Source organism: Capra hircus, assembly GCF_001704415.2.
Source record: "Capra hircus breed San Clemente chromosome X unlocalized genomic scaffold, ASM170441v1, whole genome shotgun sequence".
Classification (NCBI taxonomy): domain Eukaryota; kingdom Metazoa; phylum Chordata; class Mammalia; order Artiodactyla; family Bovidae; genus Capra; species Capra hircus.
The window spans coordinates 11,752,081-11,778,704 of NW_017189517.1; the positions used below are offsets into that span (position 1 = coordinate 11,752,081).

General features: G+C 41.0%; 1 protein-coding gene across 1 annotated transcript in view; it reads left to right on the plus strand.

Moving 5' to 3' along the window:
- Positions 1–26,624, plus strand: part of GPC4 (glypican 4) — a 108,543-nt gene that overhangs the window by 43,706 nt on the left and 38,213 nt on the right. The gene's annotated exons all lie outside the window — the stretch shown is intronic.

Consider the following 26,624-nt stretch of genomic DNA (forward strand, 5'->3'; position numbering starts at 1 on the left):
AAGTTGAAAATGGATTTAATGCACCTAAGCTACAGAGCATCATAGCTTAGCCTAGTCTACCTTAAACATGCTCAGAACACTTAAAAATAGCCTATACAGCTAGGCAAAATCATCTAGCACAAAGCCTATTTTATGATAGTGCTGGAAAAATCATGTAGTTTATTAAATACTGTCCCCAAAGTGGAAAACAGAATGGTGGTCTGGGTACAGTGGTTTATGGATGGTTTTCCTCGTGAATGCCTGGCTGACAAGAGCTTCAGTGGCAGCCACTGCCCAGCATCACCTACCACATATCCCTAGCCCAGGAAAAGATCAACATTCAAAGTTTGAAGTGTGGTTTCAAGTAGAAGAATGGTAAGTTGAACCACTGTAAGTTGGGAACGGTCTTTACTGTATTTTATGACATCTTGCACGTATACATCTATGTATAAGTAGGATTTGGGCTTCCCTGGTAGCTCAGATGGTAAAGAATCTGCCTACAATGCAGGAGACCCTGGTTGATCCCTGGGTCGGCAAGATCCCCTGGAGAAGGGAATGGCTACTCACTCCAGTATTCTTGCCTGGAGAATTCCATGGACAGAGGAGCCTGGTGGGCTGCAGTCCTTGGGTCGCAGAGTCGGACACGACTGAGCACACATAAGTAGGATTTACACTTGGATATGTGAGCAAAATCAAGAAGCCATGTCAAAGTCTAAAGATCCAATATTTGTTTTTCTTGCCACACCAGTTCCCCAGACCAGAGCTCGAACCCCTGCCCCCTGCATTGGAAGCGCAGAGTCTTAACCACTAGCTTGCCATGGAAGTTTGCTCTTATATCCCTTAATATTGAAGTAATGCTGTCAATATTTTCTTAGATTGCAAAATTACAATCTTGAAGATCTTGAGAATGAAGCTCTAAGTGAATCAATAAAGTCTTTTAGATGATAAGTAATGAAAGGACAAAAGATGTTGAAACGTGAATACTTTTCTTAACAGTGCTTTTGTGAAATGAAGACATTCCATTAGACTTTGGTGTGGTGGCTGGAAAGAATGTGATGTATTCAGCATGGATGTTGGAAGTTCTGTAAAATATGCTACATCACTGGCCCCGGGGCTTCCAGGTGGCCCGGCTCCTGCAATGCAGGAGATGCCGGTTCGATCCCTGAGTCAGGAAGATGTCCTGGAGAAGGAAATGGCAACCCGTTCCAGTATTCTTGCCTGGAAAATCCCATGGACAGAGGAGCCTGGTGGGCTACAGTCCACGGGGTGGTAAAGAGTCAGACATGACTTAGTGACTGAGCACGCACACATCCTTATCAAAGGGTTTGGTTTGACCATTCAGATAATTGAGATTGAAAGATGGTTTGGCCATCCAGATAATTGAGATAATTGAGATTAAGACTTCAGATGCTGGCCAGGAAAAGTAATAGCATATACATTTCATCCCCAGTTCCATTTCAAGATGATTCAGAGTTGGAAGATAGACAGCATAGAGTTTAACCACTAGGATTTTTTTTTTACCCCTTTTATTTGAAAATCTCAGCAAATACTTTACTTGAAATATTATAGGTGAGAGAGGGGCTCATTTTTCCGGTTTGCCCAGCACAGTCCAGCCAGGTTCATACCTGTTGCCAGCGTGATTGTTAATAGTACTTCTTTTCACTCTCTTAATGTGTCCTGGTGCGGACTGTAATTTACGGTCACCTTAAGAACAGGGAATGGTATATTCACAAAAAGAACTCAATAATTTAAAATGATTTAAAAGAGTCTTGCTCCAAAAGAAAAGTGGGTAAGTGAACTTGCAAATCTTTTCGAGATGTGACTTAGCGTAAGGTTGAGGAATGAAGCAGGAGCAGATTGATGTCCTGGCAGGTTCTGTGTATGTAGGAAGAGCACTAGAGGCAAGAAAGCCATCTAGACGATGTCTAGAAAGAATCACTCAGAATTGATTCTGATGACGTTCCAAGGCCACCGTTATGAATAGCACTTCTGTCGCTGGTTGCGCACACAGGTGCAGTAGGCGCAAAACAGTCAGGGCTTATGTCCTGGGAGGGGTTTTGTGGGCTCTCAAGTGTCTTACTCCCTCCATAGTGCTTCTGCCTGAGAGTTGAATATGCAACTGCCTTCCTCCAGGGCTTGCCACTGTTTTTGTTTTTGAAATGACCAATAAAGGGAGTCTTTTTTTCTTTGTGAATCTCTTTCCAGGGAACAACAAAGAACAGCAAAGAAGTGCTCTTTGTGTTTTATTTGTACATTTAAAAAAAACAACTGGTTAAGATAGTATAGGGTGAAACTATGAATTATGGTTTTGTGCCCAGTGATCGAATATCCTCAGCCTAGCAAACACCATAATACCCAAGTTGTACAGAAATATCCAAACAGTGCAGAGGAGGTGTTTTTTGGATCAGATTTATGTGTTTATTATGATGGCATGTAGTTTAGTGGACTTCGAGCTGGGAGACTGATTTCCCGGCTACATTGGATGACCTTGGATAAGTCACTTAATCCCTCTGTGCTTTAGGTCCTTTTTCTATTTCTTGAGGCTTAACAAGGCTACAGAAATCCTCTTCTGGGGTTGGAGGAGTGAACTGCTGGCTTCCAGGAGATGTATTCACTCACTCAGCCTAGTGTCTCACTTGCTAAAACAGGAGAGGTCATGGAGGGCTTTGTAAGTGCCTTCAGCTCTAACCCTTGCCCCAAGCAGAATGAGATTCCGAATGCGGAAAGTTCCCCGGACAGGAATGTGCAACCTAAGTGCAGTGGGAGGTAAGAGGGCCTGGAACTGGCCTGCCTGCAGGACTATTTTTAGTTCTGGGGCACTAGGGTGGGTCAGCTCCTGTTCCAGGGCAGTGTTTTAAACTAGAGCCTTGAGTGGCAGGCCCCTCTGGGGAAGCTTTAAATTGGGCCAGGATGGGGTCCCAGTCCAGCCCTGGCTGACGATAGGAAAACAGTTTGGTCGGCAGTGGTAGGTCAGTTACAAGTTATTTACAAGTAGAGTATCTCAGTTGAGAAACCTGGATTACCTTGGAGCAGTTGGAAAGTGCTTCTTAAGCAGTGGGGTTCAGAGAGACATGACAGAGAGAATAGGGCAAGGAGTAAGGACAGACCCACAGATCCCCATATTTTAAAAGCACCTTCGTTCATTAAGTCCAGATTCGGACCATCTCAGCCTGCTTCCTGTGGAGCCCTGTCCCCTTGGAGTTCATTGTCAGAGAGCTTCACCTGTGGACCTTTATGGTCATGGGCACAGGTTATGTTCATCCTGCTGACTGTCAGTGGTGATTAGAACATTTTTTAGGCTTTTCTTACCTTAATCAATTGCAAGCGATTTGGCCTCGATTCTTTTCAATATTAAATAGAGAAAGACCATATATATTAGACCTGGAGCTAGCCCAAAACTTAAAGTTTGTTGCTTGGACACAGTTTATGAAGTTGGTCCTAGGGACTTACCGCTGTCCTGCTAGGCTGGCAGTGAGAGTAGATTAGTCTGGCAGTGGTCCTGGGAAGAATGTTTTGCTTTAGGTTACTACCGTTTAACTCGTCACTGCTTTTCAGTCCTCTACCCTTTGATAGAATGGGAATCATTTTCTGTTTGTCTGTGGTAGAAGTTTAAAATTCGTTTCCAAAGCACAAGTCTGCAAAGGGGCTCCATTTATTTGTCTAGAAATGTCCCCCCATTAGCCTTGGCAGGCCTCCAGCCTTGCAGACGTAATGGACCGAAAACTCTGCTAGTTCCCAGATTTTGGCATTCATACATTGGAATGTACAAACTGAACCACCCCCACAGAGGTAGACAAAACTGTAGTCTCATAATTTACAAAAATACAGCTACTCTGTTTGGCCTGCTACTATATGCAGAATGTAGAAGTTGCCTTTGAACTCAGAGAAGTGGGCTTGGAGAAGAGAAAGTACACTGCAGAAGGAATTCAAAGTGGTCAGATCTACCTAAGAACCTCTAAGGACTTCCGTTGACTAAGAAGTCAGAGGTTTAGTCTGAAGGCCGTTTCCAGCCCTCCTATTCATTCACACATTGAGAACTCAGCCAGGTACTGCGGCCCTAAGGACACTCAGGAGAATAAAAGAAACTGTTGACTGCGAGAGGAGCATTAAGTCTAGGAGCTCATTTGGGGGCCGATGTTCCTCAGCTCTGCCCTCCACTGGAAGTCCCCGGGTGCCCCGGAGAAGCAGAATCATGGGAACATAAGATCTTAGAGCCAGAGGGGAGGTCAAAAGTCATTTAACATACGAGGTCATTGAGACTAAGACAGCCAGTTACTTGCCACACTTCACCCAGCTGCCTTGTTGCAGAGCCAGTTCGAGGACCAAGGCTGCTCATCTTTATTGCTCTTTAAATGATACTGTGCTACTGGTGCTCTCTTTTTGGCCTCAAGAGAACTTGGGAGACTTACAAATCCATAGATGTTTGGGAATGTCTCTTAAGACCAACAGGTTGGGAACCACTGAACTGAACCATTGAAAATGAGTGTGTGCTTTAATGTAATGATAACGTTTGGCGCTTTGGTCTTGGAACTTCATGTTATGATCTGAAATGCTTTTAAACTTGAGTCACCTCAGTGCATACCTGAGCCATGCATGCCTTCATTACATACTTTTGACCTGAAATACATAAAGCTGATAAGGACTTGAGAAGGCTGCTCTGATAGCATGTAAACACTTGGAGGGCTGATGAATGTCCTGCTGTATCCTTGCTGTCCAGCTCTTGAGGGATTGCTTCTTAACATTTCATCAGCCAGTCATTTGCCATTTCTGATCTTACTGTCTAAAAAGCACACCCTCTAACCTAACATCCAGTACAGGATGTTGCTCCATCTTTTTGCAGGGAAAAAGCATGTGAAACAGCTGCAACTATTTAGGAAAGATGAGTAATGCAGAAAATAGTGCATATTTGCAGGTTTTAACAGACTTGTTTCCTTTTCTAACAAAAAATAAAGGAAAATAATCAGTCTGTAGGTTTGGAAGACTTTAGAAAATAAAATAACTCTAACTTTGGTTTATTAAATGATGGAAATTCTTAAGACTTTCATGTTCTGAAGAGATTTACCACTCAGTGTTTCTGTTGAACATCAGAATAAAAATGGAGTAATTTGAGTATGAGAGATCAGTAAGTCAGAGGATATTCTGGCAAGAAACCTCAAATTCAACAGGCTTTCCAACAGATGGTTTTGACATGGAAGCTTGGTAGGATATTATAAGTGCACTGGAAATGGAAATGGGTGGGGTGGGTTGGTGGAATAATCCATACTAGAGACTCCGAGCTCCTTTAGGGCAGAGAGTATGCTCATTTTTTTTTCCTCACCATCTGGCACCATGCCTGACATATACTGGGTCCCCAATAAATGTTCATTGAGTGACTAGAGAAAGAAAACTGGTGGAGATAGGTACAGCAAGCAAGGTAGTGGTGAATGACTAATGATACCGGGATTAAAAAGGAGAAGTTTTAAAAATTAGGTGGAAGCCACAGGTTGTGTCTGTAGGCAGTCACCAAAACTACAGTTGAAATAGAATGAAAGATTAAGAAAAAACAAATTGGGGGTGTTGAAAAAATAACTTATTTGTCTTTGGGGCTAAAATTCTGCAGCTGTGATCAGGGGAAAAGCTCAGCCCAGCAGCCTGAGTAATGAATAAAAAGAATTTTTCAGAATGAAAATAAATCAACAAGTTCTGTGACTCTCCACTGCAAGGCCAATTGCTGCCTCCCAGCATCTTTAAGAATGACATTTTACCCACCCAAGCCATTCTCCTCTAAAATGAATTGATAATGTTTGCCTTAGTAGTATCTCTTGTTAGAGAATGAGACTGCCTTAAATTTCTTACTCAGGTTTTAGCTGTGTCAGAAGCAGTGGATATTCTTAGATTTCCAACAGCATTCATATCTGGATATCTTTGGGATAATTTGTTGTGTTCTGATCCGGAAAGTTGATTATGTGTTCCTTTTACCATTTCTGAAAGATGTGATTCACACGAGAGTTATTAAAAAACGAGGAGAGTGTTATCTGATTCTTATTTACTATTTCATTCCAGTTTTACAAGTGTGTGTGTGTGTGTGTGTGTGTGTGTGGAAGTTCAGAATGCTCTGGCTAAATTCTAGGATGAAAACAGGAAGTAGTGACTATATTTAAGTGTTTTCTTATTTGAGGGATTAAAACCCATGTTTTGGAGTTTGTTTTGGTCATCACTCCCAATTTAAATGGCATTGTTGTTTTCTGGTGGCCAGAGCAGCTTGTGGAGACCAATAACTTGTGTTAAACTTGTATGTGAGGCCATTTCAGATGGTATTCTTAACTCTTAAGATGTCTCTGGGTGGCATTCAGCATACTCTTTGGCCTATCTGACTGACTCAGTAATTCCACTCCTAGGTATACTTAAGAGAAATGAAGTCTTTCGGGCAGAAAAAAGAAAAACAAAACATGGAAATTTGGGGATTACTGAGATTTTAGTGTTGTAAAGATGGCTTCCTATTTAATGTTTGTATCCAGTATCAAAAGAAAAACCTAATATAATGTTTGTGACAACATTATCCACAGTTGGTTGTCACCAGGTGGAAGCAACCTGAATGTCTACCAGCTGATGAATGCAGAAACAGAATACAGGCCTGCCTCAGTTTATTGTGCTTTACTTTATTACACTTCACTGATACTTGTGTGTGGGTTTTTCTTGTTTTTTAATACAAATTGAAGGTTTGTGGCAATCCCGCACGTTGACTAGCCTGCAGTGCCATTCTCTTGACATTAGTTGCTCACTCCGTGTCTCTGTGTCACATTTTGGTAATTCTCACAATATTTCAGACTTTATATTTGTTACAGTCAGTAGTCTTTGTTACTATTGTAATTGGGTCTGGCATTTTTTAGCAGTAAAGTATTTTAAAATTAAGGTCTGTACTAAAGAAGGAATGTAAAATTAAGATATAGTACAGTGTAAACATGGGGTTCCTGGTGGCTCAGGCGGTAATTCAGTTCATTGTGGTGGTCTGGCACCAAACCTGCAGTATTTCTGAGATATTCTTCTTTGCTATATCCATACAATGAAATACTATATAGCCACAAAGAGGAATGAAGCACTGATACATGTTACAGCACAGATGAGCCTTGAAATCTTCATGCTTTGTGAGAAAAGCCAGCACAGAAAGACTGTATATCGTATGATTCCATATGAAATGTCCAGAATAGGTAGATCTATAGAGTCAGAAAATAGATGACTGTTTGCTGGGGGCTGATGTGTGTAGGCAGTCGGCGGGGGGAGAGTGTAGGTGACTGCTAATAGGCATGAGATTTCTCTTGGGGGTGAGGGAAATGTTTTAGAATTAAATAGTTGTGATGGTTGCAAAACTCTATGAACATACCAGAACCCAGTGAATTGTATGCTTTAAATGGGCAAAGTGTATAAGGTTGGAGGGGTGGGTGTGGGAAGAAGCATGTTAGTGTCATTTCTGATGTCTAGTTCTCAAATGGCTAATGTCAGGGTTCACGTGACTGATGGGATTCAAGAATTACAACCTGGACCACAGGAGAGCAGAGCTCTGCTGCTGCTGCTGCTGCTGCTAAGTCGCTTCAGTTGTGTCCGACTCTGTGCGACCCCAGAGACGGCAGCCCACCAGGCTCCCCCATAACCAAAGAACTTGTGCCACCTTGCACAAGTTCATCCACATTGGCAGGGAACTTCATTTCCTCTTCTATAGACTGAGGAAATGCGATCTCAAGATGATTAAGTCCCTTCTAGGTTTTAGTGCTTGGAAACTTTGATGGCATTATTAACATACAAGCTTATTTCACCGTTTTCCATTCCCAGAGAATGAAGGGTGATGTTGGGAAATGAGCAGTGGGGAAAACAGCATATCCTTTTTCATAAGAAAAGGATTGAGGATGCCTGGAGAAGGGTGAAAGAAAGAAAAAGAACTTGGCTTAGTCTCTTTGAGCTGCTATAACAAAAATACCATAGATTCGGTGACTTAACAGAATTTTTTTCTCACAGTTCTGGAGTCCAAGACCATGGTGCCAGCAGAGTCTAGTGAGTGTCTAGAGTCAGTGTCTTGGAGAAGGAAATGGCAACCCACTCCAGTATTTTTGCCTGGAGAATCCCATGGACAGAAGACCCTGGTGGGCTGCCGTCTCTGGGGTCACACGGAGTCAGACGTGACTGAAGCGACTTAGCAGCATTAGAGTCACTGTCTAGTGAGAGCCGCTGGAGTATTTTTATAAAGTCCCTCATCCCATTAATGAGGGCTCCACCCTCATGACCTAATCACCTCCCAAAGGCCCCACCTCCAGATACCATCACATTGGGGGGTTAGGTTTCAACATAGGAGTTTGGGAGGTGGAGGTACACAAACATTCAGCCGATAGCAGAGCTATAGGTTTAAAAAAACAAATATGGTTTTCCAGACTGGTAGGCAAGGGCACGAATGTCAGGGTAATTCGTATTACTGATCCAGGCCAGGAATTGACAATAATTTACCCATGCACCCCTTGGCCTCTCTGTCATGGCATTCCCAGCTCTCAGTCATTCCTCAGTTTTCTGTCCCTCATCACCATTTGTTTTTACCAATAGGAGCATCGTCTCTGGGGACCCCCCCCCCCCAAACTCCTTCTGCCCTTAGGCTGGCTTGCCTGACTTGACTTACCTGTTCTTTGTTTTATTTATTTTTGGCCAAGGGGCCTGTGGGATCTTAGTTCCCCCATCAGGGATGGAACCTGCACCCCCTGCAGTGGAAGCACAAAGTCTTACCCACTAGGCTGCCAGGGAAGTCCCTGACTTACCTGTTCTGTGTAGTGGAGACAGCTGTGCAGATCCGCAGCAGCACCCATTCATTGCGCTGAGAGGAAGCAAGGAGTGGACACGCTTTTTCTGAAGAGTCATCATCGTGGAGGTTTTCAGGATATAAAGCTTGTGTGCGCGAGCCATCCCAGAGGACTGTTTTCAGGACATCTCTCATTGAGGAGGCTCGTTCCCCTCAGAAGTGCTGGCGGCATGTAGGCTTTCCATCCCTTCTTTAGCAAGGCATTACTCAGCATCCAAATCAGGGTCCTTTAAAATTGTAAAACCGTTCTGAACTTGTTCTTACCAGTGTAGAGCATTTGTATTGTGTTTGTGTTACATGTAGGGTACAGGTATGGCAAGTGACATTTGGTCCTGGCAGTTTTAGAATGAGAAATAGTAAGTTCCTGTTTGCTCCAGCTTCTCCCCTTCTCTGTCCGTTTTCTTCATGGTTTTGGTTTCTGTTTTGTTTCCTTTGTGGTTCAGCTGGTAAAGAATCCAACTGCAATGTGGGAGACCTGGGTTCGATCCCTGGGTTGGGAAGATCCCCTGGAGAAGGGAAAGGCTACCCACTCCAGTATTCTGGCCTGGAGAATTCCATGGACTGTAGAGTCCATGGGGTTGACTGAGTGACTTTCAAATTGTGTTTAATTTGTTTAGGGTTCTTTTCCTTGCTGAGTCCTGCCTTGTCGCTTGTTCTCTTTTGGGAGAGATGAGCAACTTTTGTATGGGCACTATAAAATGAATGAATGAGAAAACTTAGGCAGTTTTGTTTTCCAGAAACTTTGGCTATTTTGGTCTTTGATATTACCCAGGTTTTCTTCCAATTTCATTTCCCCGGAGTACTTCAGACAGCAGCGGTGTTTTTCCTGGTGTGTGCTTCTTCTAAAGGCATGTGGTTTGAGAGATTACTCCACTTCAGGATCTTATTTTTGCTTTCTTCTTGGATGTTTCAGATCAATTTCCTTCACTAAGATCGGGTTGCCTTGAGAGAAAGAATGATCTGAAGTGCAGATAGCAGAGTGTCTCTCCCCAAATGAGAAAGTAGGTGTTTGAAGAAATAAGCCCACTTTGAGAAATAAACCTTATTTTCATGTTTGCTTAACTCTTCTCTCTTAAATCTTCCGAGATTAATATTTTTGGTAATATGAATCAGCCGTTTCATGCCCTTTGAAAGGAAAAAACAGCACTCTGGTCAGTTGTATCCCTGGTATGGACACCACACTCAGCTGAAAGGAAGAGGAATGTTTTGTTGAAACAACAAAAAAAATCTAAGGATTTAAATGTATACAAAATAAGCCAGTTTTCCCTAATAAATTGCCCTATTGATCTCTTTCTGAACACATCTAGAACTTTTCATGAAGCTCTTGAGATGTGCGCTCAGACAACTGTTGACCTTACCCTTGTGACATTAAAATGTTATATGTTGGTTGTGTTGCTTCCTCTGAAAAGGAAATATTTGTGGTAACAGATTTTTCTAGATAATTATTCTTTTATACATCAAACAAACTTATAAAATGTTCTAAACATCTCTGTGAAAATATCTTGGAAATATTTATTCTCTTGCCTAATTAACTAGAATGATAAAAAAATCATAATTAGTTAAAGAAGACCCAGGGCCATCATGAAAATCATTTAATAAATGATACTCTAACGTGGTCATGTCCTTAGGGCTTTTTGAGGGACGGGAACTCTTTGCCCCTAAGCTAAATGGCCCCATACTGTTCTGCCTCTGTTGCTTCTGCCTCCCTTTTCAGCCGTCACTTGAGCTGTCATTGATTTGGGTTCACTCTTTGTCCTTTTTCACCCAAGGCAGAACTGAATGTCTAGAAATCAGACAGCAGCAGCAGAGTGGGTTAAATAGGCAACTGGAATATTTGTGTGCAAAATAAAGGCTACGTCCCAGAGGGTGGCTCCAATATTCTACAGTAAATTTCACAGACGTTTGTCCCTGCACCCCACCTCCACCCCCCGTTGTTGTTGTTAAAGTCAGGCTTCTCTTGCTCATTGGGTTGTCTCAAAAGTTGAAGCAGTGTGTAAGTGAGAAATTGCTATGCTTCTGGGGTTGTTTATTGAATGGGTTTAATATATGAGAAGTCAATAAAAAGAATACTCTTAAAGCCTCTTTTAAAACTTTGGAATTCTGCTTATTTCTTTTGTATCTTTTAAGGTTCAGTGGTAGTATACGGGAGCAGGGGTACACGATAATGCTTTCTGTTAGCACCCTCCATAAATTGTATATGCAGGGTCCCATTTATTCAAATGCATATTCTCCTTGCCTCACCAACCCGGCAAGCTCTGGTTTGTTAGATGAACAGGAGTTTTCTCCTTTGCCAAAATATTTGATGTTCTGTCTCCTCCATAGGATTTATTTTTGTAAATATACAGTGATTTCACCTTTATCATAAAATTGGCCAGCCTACTTGATTCGGGAATGAGCCCTACTGGTTTCTACTTCCCAGGGTCCCCTTCAGAACCCTTCTTATGAATAGGAATTGCATTGACAAGCAGCAGTTTCTCGGGCAGTGGCTGTTCGTAAAGATGGCCTACACATGTTGGCCAAAACAGTTTCACCCTTGAGTTACTTCAAAACTGACTGGTGGATACCATCTGGTCCCAGTGATTTATCTACTCCTGGTTTGTGATTAGATGCATAGCGTCGTGTTTACCACTATTTGATCTAGTACCTCTGACCTGCCGAGTTCAGTGTTCTGGTTTGGTAATGCGAACCTCCGAGACAAAGAATTCATTCAGTCTCTCGACCTGTCTCCTTTTTAGCTCTGTGACTGTGATTAAGTGAGTCCTTGGATCCTCTAAATGGCTTCCTCCCTTTGATAGAGAGAAAGAGCCTCTTACTCTGTTGATTTGGCAATCTCTTGCAAGTCGCTCCTGCCTAATTTTGATTTTGTGTCTAACCTCCATGCCTTTTGGGCTTTTCTCTATACCCAGTCTGGGATTAGCTTTTTATTTCATCAAAGATACCTTCACTTCTTTTTCACTCTGGCCTTTTAGCTGTGCTGAAGTTTCTCTCTTCTCTCTCTCTCTGCAGCCCTCTTTCAAAATATAAGTGCTTGGGAGCACTTATCTCTGAAGTAACAGGTAAAGGACTCTTCCCCTCACCCCCAATTTTCAAACTAGTCTCCAGATATCTTGCATGTTGCTTACTTTTTGAGCTCTTTTTTTCCCCTCCCTAAATAATGCCTGGTTTTGTCATAGCTTCTTACTCTAAAATGCGGGGCGGGGGGGGGGGGGCGGAAATCCATGCATTGTGTTTTGCACTTTTCTCTCCCGACGAGTTGTTGAGTTGCACAGGACTATGATCCCCATTACATACTCTTTCTCCTGTTCCTCAGTGCCTGAGTTCTGTATACTACTCAGGATCAAGGCCAAGGGTATCTCAGGCCCTTGCTCTCCCCTCCCTCCCTGCAACACCCCCCCCCCCACCTCCATAAAAACCCTTGTTCAGGAAGCATTTTTTATCTCTCCAAACCTTGCCTACACATCCTGGCAAGTAAGTATTATGGTGATGAATTTTCCTTTTCTTACTCATGTCTATAAATCTTAGGCACGATTGTGAAGTGTAATGGAGGGAAATCTATGGTCCCAGTTTAAAACCTAGTAGAGGAAGACCTGTTTGACAGAAATAAAGCGAGTAGAAGGAGGTGATCAGGTAATAAACTGACAGATGCTCTGAGGTCAATATACTCTCATCAGCAACATCAAAATATCAGCAGTTAAATGCACCACAATTGTGCAGGGAGCTGTCATTTCCATCTTTGTTCTCCCTTGCTTTGATGTGATAGGGAACAAATTCCCTTCATCTCAGGGTGAGTGGTTTTTTTTTTTTTCCTGGTTTTTATTTGACACACATTTATCCTTAGATATTCTAAATTTCTGAATCATCCACCTTTATCTTACAGAGCAGAGTGTTCTTTCAACAGAATGATTGGCTAGTAAGAAAGAACTGATCATTTGTCAGCATAGTGCAGTACGTACTCCAGGCATGCGTATTCTTTTTTTAAAGTAAGATGCTTATTTAAGTAAGTAAATAGGAGTGTCTTATTTCAACCTTTTGATTTGTATTTGTGAGTGCAGGAGTCTTAGAATATAAATGCTTCATACTTTACATGTAAGAATACTTAGATATTGATGCAGGGTTGATTCCTCAAAATATTAGGCTAGGCTGTTGCTGGTATTTCACCCTTTTGACTTGAAATAATGGCAGCTTCATATGAATCAACCTTTATTATTTTTTTTAATCTCCCAGCAGTATAACAGAGTCATTTTAAAACTAAAAAAAAGGTTGTCTAATCTGTAATCCCGAAGTGATATTGCTATAGCCTGAATTTTTACCAAGGGACAGTCTGTTTTGGCTAAATAAAGCTAAATTGCTGTTTTTTTTCTGTAATTTTTAGAAATAATGGTTCCTAAGCCTAATAATAGTAGCTGTAGTAGAAGTAGCAGCAGTAATAATCACAACAGGAAAATACTCTTCCTTTAATTATAGTTGAACCCCAAGGCATAGAAAGGATCGCCCTTCTGAGAAATATACAGCCATTCCTGTATATATATAGATGAGGGGTTTATGGTAACAAGATCCCCCAGGAAACCAAAATCCACAACACATCCTAGCACATCGTTCCATATGCTTTACCTCATCTGTAGATTATTTTTAATACAATTTACACAATGTAAATATTATGTAAATAGTTGCTGGACATTGAGTGGGCTTCAGCTTTTGAAATGGCCTTTCCTCACTACATTCAAATCGATTCCAGAATATGACTGAAAATCTTGACCTGATAATGCAGAAGCTGAAGCTCTAATACTTTGGCCACCTGATGTGAAGAGCTGACCCATTGGCAAAGACCCTGATGCTGGGAAAGATTGCGGGGGGGAGAGGGCAACAGAAGATGAGATGGTTGGATGGCATCACCGACTCAATGGACATGAGTTTGAGCAAGCTCTGGGAGATGGTGAAGGACAGGGAAGCCTGGTGTGCTGCAGTCCATGGGATCGCAAAGAGTCAGCATGATAGAGCGAATGAACAACAACAATGTGTGTGCTCCTGTAACATTGGCTGTAGTTTGGGATCATGCTGCCTTGACTCAGAGTTAGAACGTAAGATTAAATAGATTTTATTTTTCAAGTGAAAAGTAAAAATAAAATCTTTCAAGTGCACAATTTATGGTTCAATGAAAAGGGACAAAGAAAGCTATTTTCTGTTCCTTATTTCTAGTTACCAATACTCATTTAAGTACACTAAAATGTTTTCTAATTCAAACAGATAAGCATGGTGTTATCTTTAAAAGAGGTGGACATTTAATGTCACTTGGCATTTGTTTTCATCCTCAAAGACAGTTTTAAAAATTGTCTCTCTTGGGTTACTGTGGGATCCAGAAAAACTACGAACTTGCACAAATATATGTGTATCTGCAAGGAGAAGGTTACCTTAGTTTTATTTTCCTTTGAAGTACCTTTAAGTATATTCTTAAAATATATCCTGAACCACATACCATTGTTCGTTTTTCACATAGGATAAAACATCTTCAAGGAGAGGAGCCAAAAACAAGTATATTGAAGTGACATACTCTTTTCTGGCAGAAAGTCCCAGTATGAAACTGGGTCCTTGAATTATCCAAAGGAGACTGTATTTATTGCCCTTCTTTTCTAAGAGGGGCCATTTTAATAATTTTGCTATCACTTCAAAGACTTTTCACAATAATTATAGTCAATAATTGCAGTAGTAATGCAGTATGCCATCTGCAGACTCCGTGTAATGGAAACTAAAGAGAAAAACATGTCCCTCTGCGTGATGGGAGTTGCTGTGAACTTGAGGCCCTGGTGCCAGATTGCCACTAGCATCAGCTTTAGGTGGCCCTCCTGGTCCTCAGCCCTGGGTCCTCTACCAGTTTCCTTTTCTTTGTCTTTCCCTGGACCCATTTCTCTTTAGTTCTTGCTGTCTCTCTCTCTCTCTCTACCCCTGCCACCAGCACCCCTCCCATCCCCCAAGGAGTACTGATACCTTCTCAGACTGGAGGAGTAATTGGAACTTCTTTGGGATCAGATATTTGACCAGATCAATTGCTTTATGAGTGAGTTGGCCCATGGCCCCAAAGATTTATGGAAAACAAGTTGGATATTGAAATAATGAAACAGATGCTTACTCTCCCATTGCTCCAGGCCGTGGAAAGCTGTTTGATGCTTTGAATTTGTGAACATCAGGCCTCCAGACTGTGTCCTGGCCAGATTCAGACTCTGATGCTCTGGTGGCTCTCTTAGGTCCTGTGACAGTGGCTCCAGTGGCAGCTCTAGGGCAGGAACCTTCTGTCTTTGAGGCTCAAACCAGAATGGCCTCTCTCCTTTCATCCCCACCCAAAGCAAAAACTGGGAACAGGAAACCCCCTTATACCTAGTTTTCTGACAGTTCTACAGGAAACAAGGCCAGGCCACCTCCAATATACTAGTTGCTTTCTGGAACATTCATATCTATCTCTGTGGCCTCGGATCTGGCAGGCCTATATCTGAGGATGGTCAGGAATTGAATAGGCCTGTGAGGACTTGAACATAGAGCAAACGACTGGTTTTTCTCTTTTCCTTGTCACTTGCTGGCAAGGGCAATCACTTTTCCATCTTCTTCTGTAAGGAAGTAAATTTTTGCTTGTGTCATAAATAAGTAATCACGTTAATCCGTTAATTTAGTGCCCAAGATCTGCCCTTATTTTTCCCTTCTCTGTGATACTTAAACCAGAGGAAAATGGTAGGTGACTGGCATGGCAGCCCAGCCGAAGAATTATTTCCTAATTGATACCTTACATTTAAGTACCTTTTTGTTGGAGTTTCAGAGCCCAGAACAAACAGAGATTTTTCCTAGCATGGTAGAAAGAAATTGTGTACTATCTCAGTTCCTTTGCTGTTTGGTGTGTTAGTCACTTGAGGGCATAGAAGCTCCTCTCCTGAGACCACAGCAGCAAAAATTGAATGGGGTGTCACACCAGTGATTTGTTGACTATTAGATATTAAGGTTAGGGAAGTTCATCATCAAGGGATCAGGTTTAGATTCACAGGCTTTTCAAAAATCAAAGCATGAACATTGTCTGAAAGATGGGGTTTTAAAATTAATTTGAGTGGTTAGTGACCTGATTTGGCAAGCCGAATAGCTAAAGCATTTGTGTGAAGCTTTTCCTTTGTGGATTTTGCTTTATTGACCAAGAAAGGCAGCAGAACTAGATCCTTAAAGAATTTGCTCATTGCGAGGTTTTGCTTTGAGTTTAAACTAATATCTTCTGTTACTGTTGAGGACTCAAAAAATGGCCACAGCATATCTGGCAATGTATTATATCATGAGTATGTAACTTTCTCCCAGCTTGTCCAAAGGACCTACTATAAGGCACATCTCTTGAAGCCTCAGTGTAAGATGCATGAGTTGTGGTGGATTTGCCTGGTATAGAATCACCTCTTCTGTCTTTTGAACTTGAGTTGTTTCTAGATAAGATCAGAAGACCACAGAGATCTTTTGGGGAGGGCATGGAGGAGAGGAATAATTCAGAATATACAGTAAGAGGGAGAGAGAAAAAGCCTATAGAACAGCAATAAAGTCCACATCAGATTATCTTATCATTTTCAAGAGGGTGGAGCCCAAGCATTTTGCCTTCTCTGCACTGAGGAGTGGCATCTAGCATGTAAGACATGCTGGGTAAAAATACTAGATTCCGGGAGTTGGTGATGGACAGGGAGGCCTGGCGTGCTGTGATTCATGGGGTCGCAAGGAGTTGGACCCGACTGAGCGACTGAACTGAACTGAAAGCACCCCCAATTTTTTGTGTTGCCAAATTGGGCCAAAGGTTAGTTTTGGAGAAGTGAATCAATACTTTGATATAGACTTGGGAAAAATTTTAGGACAGGTTTTCATCTCTTGAGGTGGACTGGTTGAAGTAGTAAATATACTGAATTTTCTAATATTAATGAACAAACAGAATATAATCAACAGGTCTGAGCCTAAAGGAGAGATTCTGAAAAGTGAGATTGGGGAATTAGATGGTGTCGAGGAGACAGTCATTAGAATAAATAGGGAGATGGCCATTAAAATAAATCTCAGTTAGACCTGGGATGCCTCACTTATAAAGACAAGCAGGTAGAAGATATAATAAAGAATGGGACCATGGAAAGTTAAGCAAATTTAATCTTGTAGGAAGGCCAAGATCATTTCTATAAGTGGAGTCTCTGCTTGACTAATGACCTTGTGTTTTACCAGAGATTAAAGCATATGTGGATGAAGGGAAACCAGCGAACTTGATCTATCTAGGCTTTCAAAAAGCTTCTGGGATTGCACGGCAAGCCAAGGCAATGTAAATTAACTGGCATCACCATAGAATTGTGGGACTGTTTCACCAAGTACTACGATTGGCTTAGAGGCAGGATGCAGAGGGTTAGGGATGATAAGTCTCTATAGCTACATTAAAGTGGCATTCTCTCCAAAATTAGGATGGAGAAAATTTTGCTTAAAACTGTAGTAAATGGCCTAGGAAAGGAAGTGTACTTTACTTTTGGCAACAAAATGGGAATGAATTCTAGGGGTCTGTCCCAAGGGTGGCAGGCCCAGGTGTTACGATACTAGATAATGGTGAAGAGTTTTTTTGAGGGTTGAGGAAAACCCTCAAAACGAGGGCTCTGCTCTGCCTTTCTTCCATCTGCCTGTGCTAAGATGTGCTAAGGCTGAGTTTTTCTCTCATGTTATAAAAATGAACCCCTATTGAACTGTGGTCCATGCCCATGTCCATGGGAACGGAGACCAAGAGTCCTTACATGCAGATCTGTAGTGTTGTTCAGTTGCTCAGTCATGTCTGACTCTTCGCAACCCCATGGACTGCAGCACGCCAGGCTTCCCTGTCCATCACCATCTCCTGGAGCTTGCTCAAACTCATGTCCATTGAGGCGGTGATGCCATCCAACCATCTCATCCTCTGTCAACCCCTTCTCCTCCTGCCGTCAATCTTTTCCAGCATCAGGATCTTTTACATGAGTTGGCTCTTCATACCAGGTAGCCACAGTATTGGAGCTTCAGCATCAGTCTTTCCAATGAATATTCAGGGTTGATTTCCTTTAGCATTGATGGGTTTGATCTCCTTGCTGTGCAAGAGACTCTCAAGAGTCTTCTCCAGTATCACAGTTTGAAAGCATCATTTCTGTATTAGGGTAACATGTAACTTACTGTGAAAGTGGATTTTAAGGGTTGTAATGAAGTGCAAACTAATCGATTTCATTGATATCTGGCTAGAATTTTCAATGTATTTATTTGCCTACATCAGGTCTTAGTTGTGGCATGTGGGATCAATTTTCCTGGCCAGGGATCGAACCTGGCCCCCCTTCACTGGGGAAAGTCTCCTGGCTAGAATTTTAAAGACTGGTTCTTGTGGCTTGAAATCTGTCGTTAGAGAATCATTTTTCTTTATGTGAGTCAGTGAACTTTGTTATCATTCAAAGTAAAAGCATTCTAAATAGCCATTTGGAGAAATATCTTTGGGAGAATTCCTAATGAATGACTGTGTTGTTCTTTAGGTATATTTTCACTAGAAAGTAGCTTTACTGAAAACCTATTCTCACACTATTCCGGAGAGAGGAATTTTAGATATGTCTTGCAAAGGGGTGAGTAAAGAGAAGCTTAGGAGGGTTTTTATTTTTCTAGTTAACCAAGCTGAAAAGAAGCATGGAAAAATAGAGAAAATAATGTTAAAAATAGTCATGACCCACACCACCTGTGACATGTCTATAAAACAAAAGGTATTAATATTTGTATTAGATCAAGTGTCTGGTATTGATAAGCCTCCCCGCCGACTACATTTTTTAAAGTAAACTTTTAATTTTGCATTGGGGTTAGGCTGATCAGGGCTTCCCAGGTGGCTCCAGTGGTAAAGAACCCGCCTGCCAGTGCAGGAGACAAACGAGACGTGGGTTCAATCCTGGGTCCGGAAGATCCCTGGAGGAGAACATGGCAGCCCACTCCAGTCTTCTTGCCTGGAGAATCCCATGGACAGAGGAGCCTGGCGGGCTACAGTCCATAGTGTCGCACAGAGTCATATACAACTGAAGCGACTTAACCCACCCCCACCCCCCCCCACACACACATAGCTGGTCAGCAAACAATGTTATGATAGTTTCAGTTGAACAGTGAAGGGACTCAGCCATATATATACATGTATCCATTCTCCCCCAAACCCCCTTCCCATCCAGGCTGCCACATAACATTGAGCAGTGTTCCATGTGCTAGACAGTAGGTAATTGTTGGTTATCCATTTTACAGTGTGTACCTGTCCATCCCAAACTGCCTAACTATCCATTCCCCCCATCTTTCCCGCCAGCAACCATAAGTTCAGTCTCTAAGTCTGAGTCTCTTTCTGTTTTGCAAGTAAGTTCATTTGTATCATTTCTTTTTAGATCCTACTATATAAGGGATGCCCACCAACTGCATTTTCCTCCTACACATGGAAATAAAGTTGGTATCCAGATGTTGACCCTTTCTCATCTTGCTGTGAAACCTCAATGGCTGTGGCAGATTATCTTAGAATGAGGCTCTTGGGGGGTTCTTTAGAGATGAGTGGGAAATAATAAGGAAAATCACTCGCTATTAGAAGTGTGGTGTTCAATCAGCCCCTGGGAGGAGGGGGAAAGGAACATAGCCAGTGTTTTTTCTGAGGATGCCTTCTTCCTTGCCTTTCTCTGAGGTCTCATGTGCTTGCCTGCAGGAGACTGCTCACAGAGACCATCTTAAGACTTACACTAGACTTACACTAGGGGTGCAGAGAAAGGACAAGTTGCTGGTGGCCAGCATCGCCCCATTCTGAGAATCCCATCCTGAGACTCTGAGCCTGGTCTTAGAGATGTCTGAGACCTTTGAACTGTCTTAGAAATGGCCCTCCCGAGGCCTTGGTCTACCAGGAATTCGGACACACGGTGTGGGTACATAGGTTCCAGAAAGAAGTACCATTGGGCACCAAAGGGGAAAAAAAAATGTTCTAGCCAGTAGTGTTTCCTCTCTAGGCCACTTTTTATTTGTAGTTGAATATGAAATAGACATATTTGGTCTCAGGCATTCTGTTAAATGAAGAAACTCTGAAATGATGCTACCCTAGGTATGTGCACCTGACTCATTGACATGAAAGTTCTTTGTTACTTACAAAACGAGTAAGAGACGTTCTTTTCCTGCCTCCTGCTCCCCGTCCCCTGATCCAAGATCCCCAATACATTTCAGTGAGCCTTTTATTAGAAACGACTGCTTATGTGGTATTTACTGGATCCTCAGAATTGTTGAAGAGATTTGGGTTAATTGCCAGTATTATTATTCCTGTTGAGTCCTAGATCTGGATGAAGTGGTTGGAAATGTGCAAAATAGATGCAGTCACTCTGGCTGCTCTAAAGTAATGGTAACATAAGGTCAAAGTATGCATTTCAGGCCATTCACTCAGTTTGGTTGATGTGCCTTTCTTTAGTAAACCTTTGGTACAGTTAAAATGGGGTTTTAAGATTGTCGGATAAAAACTTAGGTTCATAATTTGCTTATCAGTATAAAGCAATAAAAAGCTCTGCTTGATTTCAGTCTGGAGTGGGTTTTAAAGCTGTTGCAAGCTCCCTGAAATGAAGTATGGAGTTTGAAAGTAGCAACCCTGACTCTTCCAACTACACTTACATGAAGTAGTCTTAGAAAAATATAATAAAACTGACGTTTGAAATGTATGTTTCTGATTGGCCTTCTAGAGTACCTTGCAGGATTAGTGGACCTAAAAATAATTGGCAGCTAAGCCATCCAGAGCTATATTTTGGCAAGGTTTTGCAAAATGCTCACTAGCTGCATTTCTCCTACTGATTGGTAGGTGATCTCAAATCATACATCTCCATAATGACTATAATTTATGTGCTTTATTATTAAGGTTTAGGCCAAGTGACTTCAGGCTTTGGATGTGCATAGCACTTTACCTGCAGTCATTTCACTGCTGCTTTGCAAGGGAGGAAGGATGGATTAATATATACATTCCCCACCCCCCTGGGATTATTAAAACCTTTAGAGATTTTGTTTCTTTGTTCCCATGAAGCAGAGCATTGTATATTCCTCCTGGGGTTCTTAGGTAGCCTGGAGGGGCTGGAGTTATACAGCAACCTGTGTTTTAGCTCACTCTGTGGCTCCATGAATTTAGATCGAGAAAGTGAACAGAAACTATTTTGGTAACCCTTGAGACCAATGGCTAGGAATTGTTTACTTCAGAACAAATAAAAATTAGGAAAAGAGTAAAGTAGCAATTGAGGGATTAGGAAAATTACCCCAGCCAATAATAGCTTGATGTGATTCCCCAATATTAGGATTAAATCAAGTGTTTGATGTAATACTGATGAAAGGCAACTCCCCCACATATTTATCCTGTTTACTTTGAAAACTGAAGCTTGCTTTAAAAAAAAAAAAAACTTTATCCTAGAAGTGTTAGATTTACAGAATTTGGGAAGATAGAGCCCAGAGTTTTCCTGTACCCCACATCCAGTTTCTCCTGTTATTAACATTGTATGTTTCTGTGGTACCTTGACACAATTGATAAACCAATATTGATGCATTATTAACAACCAGTACATTTTTTTAAACTAATGGTTTCATTGAGATATGATTTATTATCCAAACAATTCACGCATTTAAAGTATGCAGTGGCTTTTAATATACTCACAGAATTGTGTTTATCACCAACATCAATTAGAACATTTTCAGTATCCCAGAGATAAATCATGCCTTTAAGCTTTAACCCCTTCCTTACTTCTCACCCTTGACCGCCACCCTCCCACCTCAGCTCCATGCAACCACTTTCTTTCTCTATAGATTGACCTAGGCTGGACATTTCACATAAATGGCATCATACAATATATGGACTTTTGCAAGTGGCTCATTCACTTAATATATTATTTTCAAGAGTTCACCATATTGAAACACATTTCAGAACTTCTTTCCTTCTTATGGCTGAATAATATTTCATTGTTCAAATACATCCCATTGTGTTTATCCATCCATTGTTGGGCATTTGGCTATTATGAATAATGTTGCTATTAACATTTGCATGTAAGTCTTTGTATTATTGTACCATATTCATAATGCTTCCTTCTTTACAAAGGGCTCAGCCTCCAGGGGGTGAGTGATTTTTCCTAGAGCTTACAGTGAATCATACAGGTCTGAGATTCAAACCCATATTTCCAACTCCCTGTATCAGTCTTCTTATCCCCAGACTACCATTAGACCTGCAGAATGAAAGACTCAGATAGTATCAAGTATTTGGAAGTTTTTAAAATTCACTTCTTTAAAATTGCTTGTCAAGAGCTAAGTTTTCATAAGCCTCATCAAGGAGGTGAAAGAATTATACACTGAGAAATATAAAACATTAGTAAAGGAAATTGAAGATGATTCAAAGAATTGGAAAGATATTCCATGCTCTTGGATTGAAAAAATTAATGTTGTTAAACTGACCAAAAAGTGATTGATAGATTTAATGCAATCACTATCAAATTAGCCTTGAAATTTTTCACAGAACTAGAACAAATAATCTTAAAATTTATATGGAAACACAAAAGATCTAGAGTTGCCAGTGGAATTCTGAGGAAAATGCACAAAGCAGGAGGCATAACCCTTTCAGACTTCAGACAATTCTGCAAAGCTACACCTATCAAAACAGAGTGGTGTTGGCACAAAGGCAGACAGTGGAACAGAACAGAGAGCCCAGAAATAAACCCACACACTTAAAGAGACAATTAATCTTCAACAAGGGAAGCAAGAATACACAATGGGGAAAAGATTCTCTTCAAGTGGTGTTGGGAAAGTTGGGCAGTACGTTTAAATCAGTGAAGCTAGAATACACTCTTACAACATACACAAAAATGACAAGATACCATAAAACTCCTATAAGAAAATAAAGGCAAAAGATTATCTGTCATAAATTGTACCATTGTTAGGTCACTCTACCAAGGCAATAGAAATAAAGAAAAAATAAACAAATGGGACCTAATAAATTTACAAGCCTTTGCACAGCAAAAGAAACCATAAACAAAAAGACAACCTACAGACTGGGATGTAATATTTTCAAATGATGCAACCTACAAGGGCCTAATTTTCAAAATATACAAATAGCTCCCACAATTCCATAAGAAAACCCCCCAAACAACCAATTTTTTAAAAAATGGACACAATACCTAAATAGACATTTCTTCAAAGAAGATATACAGATGGCCAATATGCACATGAAAAGGTAGTCCACATTGCTAATTATTGGGTAAATGCAAATCAAAATTACAATGAGGTCTCACCCCACATCAGTCAGAATGGCCATCATCAAAAAATCTACAAACAATAGATGCTGGAGAGGGTGTGGAGAAAAGGGAACCCTCCTACACTGTTAGTGGGAATGCAAATTGTTGTAGCTACTATGGAGAATAGTAGGGTTCCTACTATTGAGAATTGAGGGTTCCTCAAAAAAAAAAAACAACAAAAACGAGGGGAAAAAAATACCATATGACCCAGCACACCTACTCCTGGGCATATATTCAGAAAAGATAAAAACTCCTAAAAAGATACGTTGCACCCCAATGTTTATTGCACCATTATTTACAATAGCCAAGACATGGAAGCAAAGTGAGCGTCAATAGACTGTTGGTTTAAGAAGTTGTGGTATTTATATATAATGAAATATTACTCAGCCGTTAAAAAGAATGAAGCAATGCCATTAGCCACAAATGGACCTAGAGATTAACACACTAAGCCAGAAAGAGAAAGATAAATACCATATGATGTCACTTATATGTGGAGTCTTAATACAGTACAAATGAATATATCTATGAAACAAGAGACACAGATGGAGAACAAACTTGTTGTATTCAAGGGGGAAGGAAGGACTGGGAATTTGGGATTAGCAGATGTGAACTATTATATGTAAGATGGATAAACAACAAGGTTGTTCCCTATATTGCACAGGGAACTATATTCAGTGTCCTGTGATAAATTATAATGGAAAAGAATATACATGTATGCTTGAGTGTGTGTGTGTGTGTGTAACTGAGTCACTTTGCTCAATAGCAGAAATTAAATACAACATTGTAAATTAACCATACTTCAATAAAATTAATAAAGCAAAAACCCAGAAATAAACAAAAAGCTGAGTTTTCTCCAAATTCCTTTTTGCTTGAAAGGCTTTTGCAAAATCAGAACCCCTTACATTGGCAGTTTTTCTAAGGACTTTCCAGTCAGTTCTTCTCAAATGCCTCTCGTTGCAGTGTTCACCCTTAGGGTGCAGTTTGTATATTTGTTATTTACCAAAGGCATTTGGTTTGCGTTTTGAGTAAAATCAGTTGGGCATCAGAGAATATCTGCCTTCCAAACTGTGCTGGCGCAGGCAAGCCTGAGTTTTCTGCATTGTGTCCCATACACTGGCTGCTGTTTCCTCCATTTAGGACTCTGGCAGAGTAATCCTGAATAGATTTATTCTGTCTCTTACCAGTACAGAAAGCTGACACCCTAGTAGTAATTACAAGTATTCCTGTATAACCATCTCCCTCCAAATGTGTGAGAATCTGAGAGACATTTTCTTGCCTTCTAGTTGGAGTTCAAAATGAAATTACAATTAGAAGTAGTTAGGTTTATAGTAAATAGGCTGGGAGCTGGCCAAGAACCTAACCATCATTTTTAACATTTTCTATGGATAGGTGGGTTATGAATAATTAGAAGTAAATGGACGTTAGCTGCACCTCATCTGTACATCAGAGCCAGCTTTGGTGGGAGGAATGAAAAAGGATGGACTGGATTCCTCATACTCAATGCCTGCTTCTTTCACCATTGATTTGAAGGGCTACAGAGGGAAAAAAAGAGCCAATCCACACTCGGCAGGATTGAGTAGTAATTTATTGTGATTGTCTTTGTTCAGCTTTGAAAAACGAAGGCATTGATATTAGGACTAAGGAGAAATTACATCGAGCTGGTGTGATTGAAAAAAGTTTGGCTCTTTCGAGTGATTTTTTTGTTTTTAATGCCGCAGAGTTAGGCTTTAAAAGCACGCTTCATTGACTCTCATCCAAGCCTCTGAGGACAAGGCTAAGGGACCTTTTTTCTTTTGAGGGCCACTGACCCACAAAGAAAAAAACCTAATCAAGGGCCATGTACAAAAAGCAACTTAATTTAGGTGCTTCCTTAGAAATCCATAAAGCCTTCAATACACCTGCTTTTGAACTTAAGAACAGGGAACTCTCAACAAGTATAACAAATATAAAAAGTCCTTCAGTTTCTCATTACGTGCTGTTAAAAGAGGCAGAGTGGGTTAAGAGAATAGGATGAGAAGAGTGAAAAGGGGTGAAAAGGTAAGGGACCCGAAGAAGGCTATGAAGAACGCAGCCAGGGTCCCAGAAGCAGGAGGTTGAGTTAGGGACGTGGAGGAGGCAAATGACGGTTGTAGAGCATAACCCTGTTTACTCGTACTGTTGGGCGAACTAAGACTCCAAGGCTTCTGTGGCTCTAATGCTTCAGGCGTTGAAGCTAGAGTTCTTCAGAAAGGGCGTGTGTCTGCAGCTCCTCTCATACGCTCACCCCCGGTCCCAGCAGTGGCTGTCGTCTGTCTGTCCCACATTGGATCCTGTTGTGCCTGTCCTCTGCTCTTTCAGCCTAAAGACCAAATTGTGACATGCTTCTTAAATGAGAAGCACATAGGATCACCAAGTTTAGAGGAGATCTCCAGAAACAAAAGACATTTCTCATTCAGACCCAGCATTTTAGAAGCAGTCTCCAACAAAGTGGAATGTCTTTCCGTCGATACGTATGGCCTGGCTTTGAATCATAGAAATCATTTTTTGGTGTTAAAGTAGAACTGTTAATGTTTTAAAAAGCAGACGAGTTGCTTGAGTTCTTACCAGTGTGCAGGGCTCTAAATTCTTCTTTAGATGCACCAAGACTTGTCCCTTTTCCTCCCTTTGAACTTCTCATCAGCCAAAACTGGTTATGGCACCAAATCCCTAGTAGCCCAAGTATGGTTTGGGATTTAATTCACAAGTGTGTCTTGGACAGGGCTTCTGGCAAGAATGTCACATTACATTTTCAAGTAACACTTTTTAGAAATGCAGACAGATTACGTGGTGTAGTCAAGGCTCAAATGAGCAGAAGTGGCTCTGTGATGATTTTTAGCCTGTGAAAATCTTAAAAAGTAGCTACTCTTATTATAATTCATTTATGTAGTTTTGTACACCCTAAGTTCTCATTGTATTTCAATTCATTTTCTATGTGGGGTATGAATGTGATATGGATTTTTTTTTAAACACAGTTACAGCAAGTACTGTAACTTGTACTTGCTGTAGTAGTTGGGGACCTTTGCATTATTTTTTGTGTGAAGATTGTGTTGGGGGAGGAATCCTCCACCCTGAAACCAGGAGACAGCTGGGTATCTCTTTGGTAATTAGATGTCTCAGTACCAAAGACCTGCTGTAAACTTGATAAGCCAGTGAGGAGGCAGTTTTGTTTTTGGTTATAACAAGGTGTTTCCAGAAAACTGGGCTTCTTCCACTAATGAGATCTAAGATGGTTGGCAGCCTCACAGCTCTAAACTCTTTCACATCCTTCCTTAGCCCCCACCCCACCCCATAGGTTTGAAAATGGCAAAAGAAGCATTTTGTAGTTTCTGGATGAGGAAGTTATTTGAAGATTGTTTCCCTTCTCCTCTTCTTTAAATAGCCCTTTACTGCTACAAACCCATTTTTGTCCGGCAGTAACACTCTCCCTACTTTTTAATTGCCAGGAAGGAAGAATGATCAGGAATATATCTGATTATGTAATTATTTGCATCTGTGCAGTTGACAACACTAGTGTTAGTCAAATAAAT